Source organism: Plecotus auritus (genome assembly GCF_963455305.1).
Source record: "Plecotus auritus genome assembly, chromosome: 5".
Taxonomy (NCBI): domain Eukaryota; kingdom Metazoa; phylum Chordata; class Mammalia; order Chiroptera; family Vespertilionidae; genus Plecotus; species Plecotus auritus.
This window is the reverse complement of record NC_137776.1, coordinates 151,281,196-151,297,308: the sequence shown is the minus strand read 5'-3', so window position 1 is coordinate 151,297,308 and position 16,113 is coordinate 151,281,196. Positions and strand designations below refer to the sequence as shown.

General features: G+C 44.2%; 1 protein-coding gene across 3 annotated transcripts in view; it reads left to right on the top strand.

Annotated features, from left to right (window-relative positions):
- Positions 1 to 16,113, top strand: part of FRMD3 (FERM domain containing 3) — a 294,130-nt gene that overhangs the window by 118,551 nt on the left and 159,466 nt on the right. The gene's annotated exons all lie outside the window — the stretch shown is intronic.

Sequence of the window (16,113 nt, the reverse complement as noted above, 5' to 3'; positions counted from 1 at the left end):
CCGCCGCCCCCAACGTGCATGAATTTTGTACACTGGGCCTCTAGTACTGTAATAAGGGCAATTCATTTTCTGCTTTAAATAAATAAATAAATAAATAAATATCCACAGACTGGGAGCTAGAGGCCTGTGTTCTGGACTGGCTCTGTCACTAGCCAGCCTATCTTACCGTGTTTGGGTTTGATTTCTAAAGTCCTGTTCTATAATTTGATGGCAGTATGATTCCAGTGGAAATATGGCCTGTTATATAAAACCAGTGAACCCCATAACCCCAGAGTTCAGCCAGGAAACTTCTGTGATCCTGGAGCGAGACCAGATGTTCCTCTTCTAAAAGACATTTTACAGCTGTTCACTGACCTCATTTTGTCTCCTCGAGGCAGTGGCCTGGCCACTCAGCAGGCTGCATCAATGCTTGTAGAGCCCTTCACTAGTTCTGGACTAGGGTTTTACATTTTTTAATATTTTAAAGTACATGTGCTTGGCTTTCAAAACCACAAATGGATACTTTCTCCAAGGGACCTTTGGCTGGTGGGCCAATTGTTCTGATTTAGCTGTGCCACCTTGCTGTCCCTGTTGTTAAATATTTTCAATGTGGCCCCTAGGCCCACAGAGCATTTAATGAGAACCCTAGTGTAGCCCCTCAAAAAAAATGCTATTTTCCTTTTTGATTTCCCTGCTGCCTGCAGCAGCTCAGCAAGATACCACTCATGAACATAGTCGTGTTTCATATGAACAAGACCTTCACTTCTACAAGCTGGGCAAGACCACAGGCCATGGGAGACCCGGGGATCTCTAAAGAGGGCTGGTTTGCTGTCGGGGTCTGTCTGCCTTTGCTTCTCCCAGCCGTGTCAATAGAGCTGCAAGAAATCCTAAGAAGAGATTGTGGGTAACAGCTCCTTTCACTGCTGCCAAGATAATTGGGAATTTGTGGAGATGAGATGCTTTTGAGGTTTGGATAGCTTAAGGCAGCTTGGCTTAAGTAAAGTGAAAATCAGACTAGATTTTAAGCATCTTTCCCCCTCTGAGGTCTTGGGGAGGGGATTGGAAGGTGGCCCAAGTGCCTTAATTTACATGCTCACAGTAATCCTGTGAATTAAGTCTCATATATCCAAATTTTTAGATTAAGAAATGTGGCACAGTGAGGACAAGTCATTTGTTTGGAGTTTTATTCAGCAGGCATTAGGGTTTGATACCCTGACTTCTGCCTCCTAGGCCAGACGCTCCTGCTCTGTGCCACAGTGTGGCTGGGATCTGTAGCCTCTGCTGCCTCTGGTCTCCTCCATTGCCACTGGGTGCATTCTGCTCTGTCCGGGGACTGTCTGCATGCTCTGGGCTGATTCTTGGACTTCCTGAGGTCCAGGTCTTCATCTGCATCCTGTGATCCTGCTCCCGTGGTGGATCTCATCCCAGCCATCGCGGCCCTTTGGGCCTGTGGCCAGCATCATCCACCCTGTCTTGGTCCCAAGATCTGGTTGCCTGTCTGGTCTGGGGTTTGGATCCGTTTCTGCTTGGTGTAGATGTCTGCTAGGCGTGGGAATGGACTTCAGCCCATAGGATGCAGCCACAACCTCAGGGCCTCCAGAGCTACCCCACAGGGCCCAGGCCGGAGGGGAAGGCAGCTGCTCAGATCTCATTTCCTGAGAACAATGATCTGCCCTCTGTGAGGAGGGCTTGGAGGTTGACAGTGTGTGTGTGTGTGTGTGGGGGGGGGGGGGGCGGGCTGAGAGAGGGGAGGGGGTGCATTCACTGTTAAGGGCTGTATTCTCCTCCCCTTTCACATATTTTTGATTATAAATAAATTAGAACATTTGGAAGGCAGTAAATTTAACAGCTCCTCCTCAGGTGCCTCATTGTTTCCTGTGAAGAATAATGGGTGCAAAGTATCAGAAAAGGACTTTCCTACTTGCAGGTGTTTTTTTTGTTGTTGTTTGTTGTTTTTTTTTTGAGGGGTAGGGTGGATGTTGGCTGTGGCAGACAGGCATTTTTATTTCCAAGTGTGGGTTGTAGTTTTGCTCAGCAGTGTTTGGGGTTATCGAAGGCAGAGTGCATGGACTGAAGCCATCAGGCTCTTGAGGCCTCACACAATGGGGCGTCCTGCTCCCGGGACTCCTGTTGGTAGGCTCTATCTCGACAACATGTTTATGTCCTGTGGACCATTTTCTGGTGGAGGGGACCTGGGTTCTTATCTCCCCTCTGCCACTAAATAAGTTGTGTGCCCTTGGTAAGCTACTGACCTCTCTGAGCCAGTTCTCATATCCTATATCCTATATAATAAAAGCGTAATATACAAATCAACTGAAAGGCAGAACAACCGGTTGGCCGGGGGCTGGGCTGGTGAGCAGGTGGTGCCAGGCCAGCCAAGGCGAGAGCCAGAGGGCAGAGGGAGGGGATGGCGATGGGGTAGGGGTGGGGGTGGCAGCGACAAGCGGCTGGGCAATGGGGGCCAGCCACCATCCCCTGATCATCTGCCTGGTCACCTCCTGCAGAGGGAGGCCACAGGCGACCGCATTGGCAGGGGTGATTTGGGGCAGGGATGGGCACTCACTATCCCCAGATCTGCCAGCCAGGGTCGCCTCCCAGTGGTGGCACAATGGGGGGCAGGGCTGCCTGCGCTATCCCCTGATTGGCCTGCTGGTCACCTTAGGCCCTGGGGAGCAGCCTAAGCTGTTAGTTGGACATCCCCTGAGGGCTCCCGGACTGCAAGAGGGTGCAGGCCGGGCTGAGGGACCCCGAGTGCACGGATTTTTGTGCACCGGGCCTCTAGTTTATGTAATAAGGAGAATAAGGTAAGCTTACAAGGTCTTTTTGAAGATTAAATTAGATAATATCCATAAAGAGCTCCTGTGAACTCTGAAATGCTATGAAGTGTCAGTTACTAGAAGTATCAGGTCCTTCACCACAAACTTTTAGGCTTGAGTTCAATGTTTGTCAATATTATGAAGTAGGTAAATGAATTTTAGCCCCTTCCCACTCCCTCTCCTGTGTCAAATAGCTCTGCAGTTTGCAAGCTTATTTGTCCCAGAAAAGCAGATTCCTCACTTTGCAAATATTCTTGATGCCCAAACATTCCTTAAATCTTTCATCAAATTCAATTATCCTCGTGTTTTCTCTTTTCCTAAGCCCACACCTGTGTTGAGCGATGTATGGTTGCACAGGATCATGATAAACTTCTTTGCAAGGATAAATAGGGAGGCATTCTTCCCAGTGTATTTACTTTATCTCCCAAGAATAGAAGAAAGTAGTTTTGCTAAATGAATGAATTTCACATGGCAAACTACCATGAATCTGACACAAGTTTGTGGAGGGAAAGGACAGGCCCCTTCTGGTGGCTTTTGGGGCAGACCCTCTGGATGGCACCTCTTTGACATGGCTGGTGCTGGCCAGCAATGTCTTGTTAATTTATATTGAACATATTTTATACGGCATTTGAGTTAGCTAACAAGTAGTAATAAAATAAGAATATTAAGAATAATACAAGTAAGACTCAGGTTAAATGGAATGTCAAGAACATAGGGACAAACTGAATGTAAGCTTGCAGGCTATATGAGTTGCACAATTGTTGTGGGTGGGCCATGCATTTGTGAGCTTCCTGGAAGGCAGGTTGAAAAAGGAAATGTAATCTAACCATGAGAGAAAAATTTCACTGGTTACTATGGAAGGCAAATATTTCTCAGTGCTTAATTCCACCCCTGGGCTGCATAGGCAGTAGCCTCAAGAACATCTTACAGTGAAATTGAAGCAGATTCCTGTTTCTTGGCGTACAACTTCCAGAACCTGGTGTCAGCCCGCCACTTTGGGTCAGTGTGGTCCAAACACACAGCTTTCTTATGGCTGTATTGACTTTGGTTTGGGACAGTGAGAACTAACTTTAGTTCTGCTGAGCCAAAGGGCACATGGTTTTTGAAGGATGCTCCAAAGATAGCACATAGTGTTTCCTTCTATGCCTGGGAAGAATCAAAGAGGGTGGGCTACATCTTAGTCCTGGCTTGAATTTTCTGAGGACATTTGGGCAGCTCTGATGCCCCTAGGGAATCATCAGTCACTGCATGAGTAATGTGGGAAGCTAAGCCAGACCTACGCTTGGTTTTCGGTATAAACATGGTCACTTGGAGAAGGGTGGGGGAAGGTCACTGGCCTGTCAGGAGGAGCTTGGAAGAACCTGGCTCTGGAGCAAAGTCCAGTCTACCGTCTTGTGTGAGCAAGTCCTAGGGCTGTGCTTGTGGGTCTCCCCAGTTCCCTTTGGGGTAAATGTTCATTGTTTCAGGTTCTCCAGGGCTATGGCAGCCTGTTCACAACATTGAAGGAACCCTAAGTTAATCAGCTCTAAGTGTAGACTAGATTTTTTCCCCTGTGCATTAATTACAGCATTCGAACATTTTTTTTAAAGTAAGAAAAATCAAAGAAATATAATTTGAGTGACTGAAATACCTTTACTTATTTTGGAAACAATATGCAAATGTTGAAAAAATTAAAAAGAGCCCAATAATCTCCTCCTATGGCTTTGAGAAATATTTTTTTCCTGCTTGGGAAACAAATGCACTCTCAGTAGACACAATACAAAAAATTTAGATATTGCCCTAGCCGGTGTGACTCAGTGGATAGAGTGTCGGCCTGCGGACTGAAGTGTCTCAGACTCGATTCCTGCAAAAGGCACATGCCTGAGTTGTGGGCTCAATCCCCAGTACAGGGCGTGCAGGAGGCAGCCGATCAATGATTCTCATCATTGATGTTTCTATCTCTCCATCTCCCTCCCTCTCTGAAATCAATAAAAATATATTAAAAAAAAAAGCTTAGCTATTAAAGATAATTCATGATTCTACCACCCAGAGACAACTGCTGTTAACATTTCCCCCTGTATTTATATCTAAAGCCATGTATATTTTTATGTTGATAATTATACCTCCATAGATAAATAGGAAGATTAGTATGAACATTAAAATATCTCCCAGCAGTCTTTTAAAGACTATTGAAGATTCCAGGATCAGAGGGAATATTCCAGACACACCACTGGGGAAAAGGTAGAAAGATAAAGAGGATCTGGTGGATCTTGGCTTTACTTCCTGATAATTTAGAGCCTCATATTTTCTCATCTTTGAGAACCATATAAATCTTTCCTTCATCTGCTATTGTAAGGACTTTAAGATGCAATGCACATGAGCACGGATGCTTGGCGGTTATTGTTGCTATTCTGACTATGAATAAACTGAGTCTCAGAGCAGATAAGTGCCTAAGATCACATAGCTAAATGGTAAAGATAGGATTTGAACTTGAGTCTGTCTGGCTTTGGAGCTTATGTTCTTCATATTGCATTAAGTCATTGGCTAAAAAAAGATTATTTTTATCCAGGTGTCCAGCATATTTTATTTCCTCTACATCATATGGGTGTAAGGAGTAGATGACGATGCTTAGAAGTTCGTACTGGCTGTTTCTGGCAACTTCTAGGGAAGTGAAGCATTGTGTTCCCTGGTTGTACCACTCCCCTCTTGTAGTGACATCCACAGCTGGTGGCATTTGCAGATAACAAGGGAGGAAGGGTTAATGTGTGTGTTTGTTTTTGCCCGGGAAAATGGCAATGGATTTCATGCTTTAGGGGTGCTGACTACTATTTAGCAATGAGGCTTTTTTTCCACCAGATTAGGAAGCAGATGTTTTCTGGTCCATTGAGGAATTTTAAAGGGTGGAAATACTTAAGAGTTATTTTCCAGGGCTGTTGACCTCAATTCTTGGATTATGATTGGTCTTCCTGGGTTCCAGCGCTCTAGAGCTTTTAGTCTGCAGACAGTTTTGTGTATTTATCCTCCTCTGCTCAATGTGACCTTTAAATCCTTAATTCATGGGAGCATAGTTCAGATTCAGGAACTGGGATTATTTTTGCTCCTTTTAACTCTAATAACTAATGTATCAGGGTCCTTGCCTGGTAATCTGTCTTGCGATTATTCTTTTATTATTAATTACTAGGGGCCTGGTGCACGAAATTTGTGCACTGGGGGTGGGGGGTCCCTCAGCCCAACCTTCCCCCTCTCACATACTGGGAGCCCTCAGGGGATGTCTGGCCTCCCTTTGTGGGAGGTGACCGGGCTGATTAGGGGAAGGCACCAGCCCCATCACCCTGCTGCTGCAGCCACTGCCAGTCACCACAGCCACCAAAGTGTTTTCATCAACACGGACTCCAGTACCTTCACCATGAAAAAATGACAACTTTCTTTAGGCATTTTCAGGATGTGTCTTCCATAGGATATGACATTTCTTTCTTTCTTTCTTTTTTTATCCTCACCTGAGGATATGTTTCCATTGACTTTTAGAGAATGTGGAAGAGAGAGGGAGAGACAGAGAGAAACATCAAAGTGAGAGGCAGGCACACTTTGATTGGTTGCCTCCTGCATGAGCCCTGACCTGGGCCCCAGCCAGGAAGGAGCCTGCAACCTAGGTACATGCCCTCGATCAGAATTGAACCCAGACCCTGCAGTTGGCAGGCCGAGGCATTATCCACTGAGCCAAACCGGCTAGGGCAGGATATGACATTTCTTAGCCCTCCAGCAGCAGACCTTCGTTTTTTCTCCAGAAGTGTGGTGGAAAAACCCTAGATCACCTTTTTGGATTCTTATTACCCAAGTTACTAAGAATATTACCAGTGGCATACAGGAAGCTTAGCCAATGAGCAGTCAGAAAAGGTGTTTCCTCTGTAGTTCACACCAATTGCCGGCTGGGCCCTGCCCAGGCCTAAAGCCTCTGGCCAAGGCTTTAGGCCTGGGCAGGGGCCCCCCAGCTCCTGATTTCCGGCTCCGCCCCTGCCCAGGCCTGCCCAGGCCGAAAGCTTCTGGCCGAGGCTTTTGGCCTGGGCAGGGGACCCCCAGCTTCCTCTGATCGCTGGCCCCGCCTCTGCCCCCTCGGCTCTGATCGCAGGCGTGGCCCTGCCCAGGAGCCCCCTGGCTCAGGCCCTTCCCAGGCTGCTCAGGGCCCACATGGGGCTTACCTCAGAGTGACCTGGGTGCTAGGATGTTCCTGGGACCCAGGCGCTGGGCGCCTATGTATGCACATTAACCGCCATCTTTGTTGGGTTAATTTGCATACTCACTCTGATTGGCTATAGGCGTAGCGGAGGTACGGTCAATTTACATGTTTGTCTATTATTAGGTAAGATTATTATTATTAAATTTATTGTAGCGACATTATTTAATAAGATTATCTAGGTTTCAAGTGTACATTTCTATGATACATGATCTGTATATTGCATAGTGTGCCTACCACCTAAACTCATAATCTTCTGTCACCATACATTTGGCCCTTCCATCTCACTTTCCTCTGGTTACCACCATACTGTTGTCTGTGTTTGTGAGTTTCAGTCTTGTATCCCAGATATTACTGAAACATATGGTTCTTAAGTTTTTCTGACTGCCTTATTTCACTTAGCATGATATTCTTGAGGTCCATCTATGTTGTTGCAAATGACATTATTTTATCTTTTCTTATGGCTGAGTAGTATTCCATTGTATATACAGGGTGTCCCCAAAATGTATATACACTTTGAATAATTATTAATTTCAAATGGGTTAAATCTGTAAAGAAAGAAATATCAATTGAGCCATTGGCTGTTCAAGTGTGTCTGTATTTTTTGGGGACATCCTGTATATATACCACATCTTCTTTATTTTATTTTTATTTTTTATTTTTAAATAAATCTTTATTGTTCAGATTATTACAGGTGTTCCTCTTTTTTTTCCCCCATAGCTTCCCTCCACCTGATTCCCCACCCCACCCCATGCCCTTACCCCTCGCCACTGTCTTCATCCATAGGTGTAAGCTTTTTGTCCAATCTCTTCCCGCACCCCTCACACCCCTTCCCCCCTGAGAATTGTCAGTCCACTCCCTTTCTATGTCCCTGATTCTATTATATTCACCAGTCCATTCTGTTCTTCAGATTTTTTATTCACTTGATTTTTAGATTCACTTGTTGGTAGGTATGTATTTGATGTCACTTTGTTGTTCATAATTTTTATCTTTACCTTTTTCTTCTTCTTCCTCTTCTTAAAGAACACCCTTCAGCATTTCATGTAATCCTGGTTTGGTGGTGATGAACTCCTTTAGCTTTTTCTTGTCTGTGAAGCTCTTTATCTGACCTTCAACTCTGAATGATAGCTTTGCTGGGTAGAGTAATCTTGGTTGTAGGTTCTTGCTGTTCATCACTTTGAATATTTCTTGCCACTCCCTTCTGGCTTGCATAGTTTCTGCCGAGAAATCAGCTGACAGGCTGACAGTCGTATGGGTGCTCCCTTGTAGGTAACTAACCGTTTTTCTCTTGCTGCTTTCAAGATTCTCTCTTTGTCTTTTGCCCTTGGCATTTTAATTATGATGTGTCTTGGTGTGGTCCTCTTTGGATTCCTCTTGTATGGGGTTCTGTGTGCTTCCTGAACTTGTAAGTCTATTTCTTTCACCAGGTAGGGAAAGTTTTCTGTCATTATTTCTTCTAATAGGTTTTCAATATTTTGCTCTCTCTCTTCTTCTGGCACCCCAAAAATTCGGATGTTGGTACGCTTAAAGTTGTCCCAGAGGCTCCTTACACTATCTTCATATTTTTGGATTTTTTCTTTTTGTTTTTCTGGTTGGGTGTTTTTTGTTTCCTCATATTTCAGATCTTTGGTTTGATTCTTGGGGTACGTTGATCTACAGTTGAGTTTCTGTATATTCTTTATTTCAGACAGTGTATGCTTAATTTCTGACTGGTCCTTTTCCATTTTTTTGGTATTCTCATTAAGATCCTTAAAGGTCTCACTAAGTTCCTCAGCGGTTTTTAGAAGATTCTTGAGTAACCTTATAAATGTGGTTCTGAACTCTATGTCATCCAGTAGTTTGCTTTCTTCCATTTCTCTCATTCACGACATGTTTCTTGGTCTCCGCATTTTGCTGCTTCCTTGTGTTGATGGAGTGGCTTTGTGTGGTAGGTGACCTATAGGGGCCAGTAGCTCAGCCTCCCCAATCACCTGAGGTGGACGCTCTTAATACACCCCTTTGTGGGCTGAGTGCAAAGTCTTGGTGTAGTTAAGCCTTGATTGATGTTGGTACACTGGGAGGAACTGACCTCCAGGCCAATTGGCTGTGAGGACCCGCTGTGTCTATAATGGAAGAACTACTGCCCTGGAGACACGCTTATGGGGCAGGACTTGTTTCAGTGGGGCTTTGGTGCTCACTGAGTCTGCCTCTTGAATGTGTCACTTATGGATGTGAGGAGCTGAAATCTGGTGTCTCACTCTGACCACTAGGTACACTGGCTTCTGGATCTCCAATGGGGTGCAGGTCAGCTACTGTCTGAGGCCACCCAGCAGGCGCTACAGTGAGAACTACAGTTTTCTCCTCTTTGCTTAGGGTTTGGAGGTTTTGGAGCTGTCTGACCCGGGCTGCAAGTTTGCTAGGTTAAGCTGCAATAGGGCAGACCATTCATATGCTAAAGCTGCTGCTTGGCGCTTGGGTGGGTTTGTAGGTTGTGCGGGGCGGGGTCTCGGCGTCACTAGGCTAGGGCGCGGCAAACAGCGATGGCTGCCAGTAAGCCGGCTCTGCGGCTCTGCGTCTCGACCGTGTCCCCGCGTCCCGTGCCTCAGCACAGTAAACAATTATTCCTGTGCGCAGCCCTGCAAGCAAGCCTCCCTCACTTTCCGACCCCACGGCAGACAGTCCAGCTTCTCCCCTTCTCCCCGTAGGAGTTTGGGTCCCCCTCGTCTCCCCAGAAACTGGAGTTCGGAGTAATCGGGAGCTTATCTCCCTTCGGGTTGAAAACAGCAGTGCTCCTGATTCGCGCGTCTCCGTACCTCAGCTTTTCCGCGCTTGTGCACCCCTCAATGCTGTTTGCTCTTTCCTTCTAGTTGTAGAACTTCCACTCAGCCAGCTTTCCCGTGGTTCTGGGTGATAGACGTTTTGTCTTTTAGTTGTAGTTTTGAAATTGTTGTGCGAGGCAGCAGTTTAGGTGTTTACCTACGCCGCCATCTTGGATCCTCCTCTACCACATCTTCTTTATGCAATCATCTATCGAAGGACACTTTGGTTGTTCCCATGTATTGGCCACTATGAATAATGCTGCAGTGAACATAGGGGTGCATATATTTTACAAATAATTTTTTTTTCAAAAAATTTGCGTAGATAATCAGAAGAGGGATTGCCCCCATTCACTGCTGGTGGGAATATAAATGGGTACAGCTACTGTGGGATCAGTCTTTGTTGAGTTCAGTCAGAATCTTTGACTTTTCAGGCATTCCCACTTTCCTTTCTAAGGTGGCATTTTGAAATAATAAAAATAAAATCACATTAGCTAGAATTCATTGACTACTTATTCTCTCAGTCAGGATGGGATAGGTCATAATATAGTAACAAAAGAACCCCAAAATCTCAGTGGCTTAACACATTTCTTTTCTTACTCATGCTATAATGCCCTTTGTGGGTCTGTAGGGCTTTCTGTTCACCATTGTCACATAATGATCCAGGGTGATGGAGGTGCCATTTTCATGCTTCCATGACCACCATAGTAGTGGGAAGGGAATGAATATACCATTGACTCTTTAAGCTTCCTTGGCCAGCACAAGCACATGGCCAAGACTTATTTCAAATGGAGCTAGAAAGTGCAATTCTACCATGTTCCTGGAAGGAGAGGAGAATCAGAATACTTGGGAGCCACCCTGATGACCACTATCCCTTCTGGGTACCAGACTGTGTTAGGTGCCTCACATATGTCATCTGTCATCTTGACCCCAATGCTGCAAGGTAGAGTTCCTATTTCCATTGTATAGATGTGAAAAGAGACTCAGAGAAGTAAGATGAGATGCCCATAGGCACACTGTGGTGGGACTGAAATCCAGTTGGTCTGATACTGAAATTTATAGACTTTCCTCTATGTTATACTGCCTTTGAGAATTTAGACTTTCACCTTTTCCCCTAACTACACATTTCCCATGGATAATAATACTGCCACTTAATACTGCTCCATGATAGATTTTTAGAGGCTCTCTGATTGGGGAAAATTGCCTTGGGAGGCTGATGACCCCATTAGAGTGTCCAGCTGGAAACTGGTCCTCTGAATCTTGTGTGTAGGGATGTGGAGAGTCCTGAGGTGACCAAAGAAATGGGGGTCTTTTGGGGCAGTCAGAAACTGGACAAATACTATCCTTGGTCATTGGACTCTAAGGATCACAATGTGACTGTTATACTGAGGCTAACACACTGATTACATTTATCTTTACAAAGGGAGCTTTGTGTTTTATATATGTAAGTGGCTATATGTATATGACCTGGATTGTAGAATTAGAGTGATCAGTGGCTAGAAAGAAGTCTAGATCTGGTCTCTTCTGGTGATAGAGATAAGAGTGTTCTCTTGGGCCCTAACTGGTTTGGCTCAGTGTATAGAGCATCGGCCTGCACACCGAAGGGTCCCAGGTTCGATTCCGGTCAGGGCATATACCTTGGTTGTGGGTACATCCCCAGTAAGGGGTGTGCAGGAGGCAGCTGATCGATGTTTCTCTCTCATCGATGTTTCTAACTCTCTATCCCTCTCCCTTCCTCTCTGTAAAAAATCAATAAAATATATTTAAAAAAAGAAAAAAAAGAGTATTCTCTTGGGCGGCCAGTCTGTACCAACCAACAAACCTACAACCTACTGATGTCCAAGATCACCTTCTCTGGTTCTCATGAGGACTAGTACCAGGGAAATAGTGCCAGTGAGGTAGAAGTGAGTGAATTTTGGGATTTTGAGGTAGATCTTGAAAAGAAATTTCCTGCTTGAAAAAACACTCAGAATTATAATGAAATAAATTTGAATTAGTAGATTAGTGTGTCCTATCTGGTCTCCTTACCAGCTTCTCCTTACTTTATATACACTACTGCTAATGTTACCTAAATTAACTTACTGATAACTTATTGTCACCTGCTGACTGGATAACTTCTGATGGCTTCTCATTGCCTACAGGGTAAATGTCAAACACCTTAGCAAGGCACACATAGCTCTTTGTGACTTTATCTTTAACTACTAATAAAATATTCATAATGTGTATGCAGCGGTGCTGTTCAGGAAGTTTCTGCATAACAGAGGACCCATTTTTTTTTTTAAATACTCACCTGAGGATATTTTCCCACTGATTTTTAGAGAGAGTGGAAAAGAGGGAAAGACAGAAACATTAATATGAGAGAAGCACATCAATTGGTTGCCTCCTGCACATACACCTTTCCAGGGCCCAGGCCAGGGAGGAACCTGCAACTGAGGTGCATGCCATTGACAGGAATCAAACCCGGGGCCCTTTGTTCCGCAGGCCTATTCTCTATCCTCTGAGCCAAACTTGCTAGGGCCAGAGGACCCATTTTTAACTACCCACCAAACAAGAAGAAAATTCCTGCTAAGAGGGTGTAGAGAAAAACTCAGTCTTCCTCTTGTGTTTTTCCTTTACTCTCACACTACTCATTCTCATAATGCTGCTGACTCCAAATGTGTTGGCTCCCCCTTCCCTCCCCACAACAAGCAATTTTCAGACACCAGCTTGTTTTCCTATAAAGTAACTCAAATTTGACACTATTTGCCTGATGATAGCATCAGACCCCACAAACAGAGGGCTCAGTTTCACGAGGCTGCCAGTCACGAGTAGTAGAACCCTAGGTTACCCAAAACTTCTGCTTGACTTGGCTACAAATTGGGGGTTCCCATGACCTCCTTCTCTTTGGATTTGATTATTTGCTAGAACAGCTCACAGAACCCAGGGAAACATATACTTAACAAGGATTTGATAAAGGATATGATGAACAGCCACATAGAGAGATCCATTGAATGAGGTCTGTGAGGGTCCTGGTGCAGGAACATCTGTCCCTGTGGAGGCGGGCCATGTCACCCTCCCAGGACATATTTGCCAACCTAAAAGCTCTTGGAATCTCATATTTTCTGCATTTGATGGAGACTTCATCACATAGGCATGATTAATCATTAACTCCATTTCTAGCCCCTTTCCCCTCTCTGGAGAATGAGGGTTGGGGCTGAAAATCTCAAGCTTCTAATTATGGCTTGGTCTTTTTGTTGACTAGCCTTTGGTCCAAGAGCTGTCTAGGAATCACCTTATTGGAACAGGAGATACGGCTACCACCCAGGAAATTTCAAGGGATTTAGGAATTATGTGTCAGGAACCAGGGTCACAAATATTAGAACAAAAGATGCTCTTAGTGCTCATATCACTTAGGAAATCATAAGTGTTTTAAGAACTCTGTGCCACCCACTCAGCAATATGCTGCTCCTGTGGAGAGAAGCTAACTACAAGAAAGATGGCGGACATGGAGTAGTCCTGTTAGAGAGACAGGGGATTCAGTGTTTTATAACCATTCACTGACTGTGCCCAACGAAGACTGAGGGCTCTCTCTGGTCCAAAAATAAGCCAAAAGTAGGCTTCTCATTGTAGGCCAGACCTGAGTGATTACTGAGTACAGAGGATTCAGTCATTATAGGGGTCCTCCCTTGGTCATTGGTTATGGTGTTGCCATGTACGGAAGGAAGACTAATTGGAAACTAATATCATAACCTGCTTGGTAGCCTGTATGGACACTATCCATTTATGGATATTAAATATTTTATGGCTCTCATAGCCTAAACCATATTTTATCATATTAATCAAATCTTAAGTCAAAAATAAATTATTTCATATATAGTCTCTCAGATTGGGTATGGCCTACCAAGTGTCAAGATTCTGGGGCTTAGAATGGGTAGGTCTGGTGAACAGCTATCTTTTTGACTCATAGATGCCTTTTTTTTTTTTAAAAAAAATTAAGTTTATTAGGTTGACATTAGTAAATAAGATTATATAGATTTCAAGTATACATTTCTAAGATACATCATCTGTATATTGCATTGTGTGCCCATCACCCAAAGTCAAATCTTCTTCCATCACCATATATTTGACCCAATTTACCTTTTACTCCTCCTCCTCCTTCCCTATGATACCACCATATTGTTGTCTGTGCCTATGGGTTTTTGTTTGTTTTTCTTGTATGTTCAATTTTATATCCCACACATAGTGAAATCATACAGTTCTTGACTTTTTCTGTCTGACTTATTTCACTTAGCATGATATTCTCAAGATTCATCCACGTTGTTGCAAATGGCAGTATTTTATCTTTCCTTATGGCTGAGTAGTGTTCCATTGTATGTATGCACCACATCTTCTTTATCCAGTCATCTATTGAAGGACACTTGGGTTGACTTCTCCTTGCCTTGGCCACCGTGAATGATCCTGCAGTGGGGTGCATATATCACAGATGCCTTTTTAAAAGTTCACATGTGTCTGGAGGTACAGTTCATACAAAGGGATTAGGGTTTGAGGCATCTCCTCTCTTCATCCAGAAGAGTTTTCTTTTTCTGGACCTTTTACAGCTATTCCTTGTGTGCCACCTTGAGGCACAGCCCAGAGGCAGGAGCGACTCCTGATGGCCTCTGAACTGTGTGACATACAGAACAAGGAAGACTGCTTCTACGTCTTACCCTCCATGAGGAAGAAATATTCCATGTGGTTCCTGAGAAAAGAGGATCTAGAGTCAGTCGTGAGAGGGGTCTAATTCAGACGCTGTGCCCTGGGTCATGCCTGATTGTAGGTCCACATTTGTGTGGAGAAAATACTCCTCCTGAGACATGTAGACTGGACAGAGGGAAACTACCTGTGGCTCTTCCTGAGTCCCCGTGTTCAAGACCCATTTAGTTCATCTGTAAATAACAATCACGAGTTTCCCCAAATAGCTGGTAAGTGTTCACTTCAGCAATTTAAAAAATGGAATTTATAGGTTTTGTCCCTTGGGGCAATACTCTTTGAGCTTAGCCACCCCATACTTTGTGGCTTGCTTTAAAAAATACATTTTATTTTTTTGGAAAACTCAGTAAGGTGTTTCATTGAGTCAGATCTTTTCTTGGTATGCTTAATAGTAAGTTAGCAGAAATTTTTAGCTGCATATTGGCACTTCCAGACTCCCTGGGAGTCTGCTTATAGCACTAGAGCAGCCAGTGTGTGGGAGGTGAGGCAGAGAGTGGAGGCTGATTCTGCAAAACGAAGTGTGTTTCCCACCTGGGCCCTTACATGCCCTCATTCCCCCTGGTCCCTGGCTTCCTTTGATTCTGCACTCCCTTTTGCGCTTTTGAGGACACCCTGCTTTATGCATTTAGCCTTGCTCTGTCACTTTCAATGACATACACATTTTGAAACAAATAATACGTCTGGTACAAACTAAATGCCTGGAGCAAAAAAGAAAAAGGATACTGGACTTTAAATATGCAAGTGTGTCCTGTCTTTCTGTTTCTTGGATTTTGTTTTGCTTCCATGGAAGACCAGATCTGTGCACCTTGGTTCAATGCGGAGTCTTAACCTGGTCAGAGGATGGTGGGGTCAGAGCTGTCTGGTGCTCCCTGCAGGAGGAGCTGCTGTGACCTTGGTCAGTGGTGATGGATCAGTGACAATTGTGTGAGCCAAATGGAACCTTCCCAGGCTTCCTGGTATTTTGGAAATAACTTTCGAGCTCAGTCATCAGTGAGAAAGAAAAGAGCAGGCATTTGTTTCCAGGACAGGAAGGTGGGTGGACCAAATGGTAAATAAAGTCTCAATGTTACAATTTTCAGTAAGTTAAAATGATGGCTCTTCTTATGGTGATCATGTGTCAAAATTTACTTAGCTCACAAATGAGGGAATTGGCAGGATGGCAAAGCTAATTCAAAGAAGCATATGGATCCTTGAGTATAAATAGTCAATGAAACAAAGCATGGCCCGAATAAGGTTTGCTGAGACACGGTTGAGATATATGATGTTATATAATGTTATAACAGTAAAACCATTACCTTTGGCTTATGGGACAAAACAACGGGCCAGAAATAATTTGCAGCTTATCAATCTTTTACAAGTCAGCATCTGACTTTATAGTCTGGACCCTAAAGAGTAGTAAATATTGCCAGTTTATTTCCCATAAAGCATCAGGTGCCCATTTGTGGCTTTGCCAGACAATGCTCTATGTGACCATGATTGGGTACCTAATCATATATATGTGTTCCTTTATATGGAACACTTCACGAATTTGCGTGCCATCCTTGCACAGGGGCAATGCTAATCTTCTCTGTATCGTTCCAGTTTT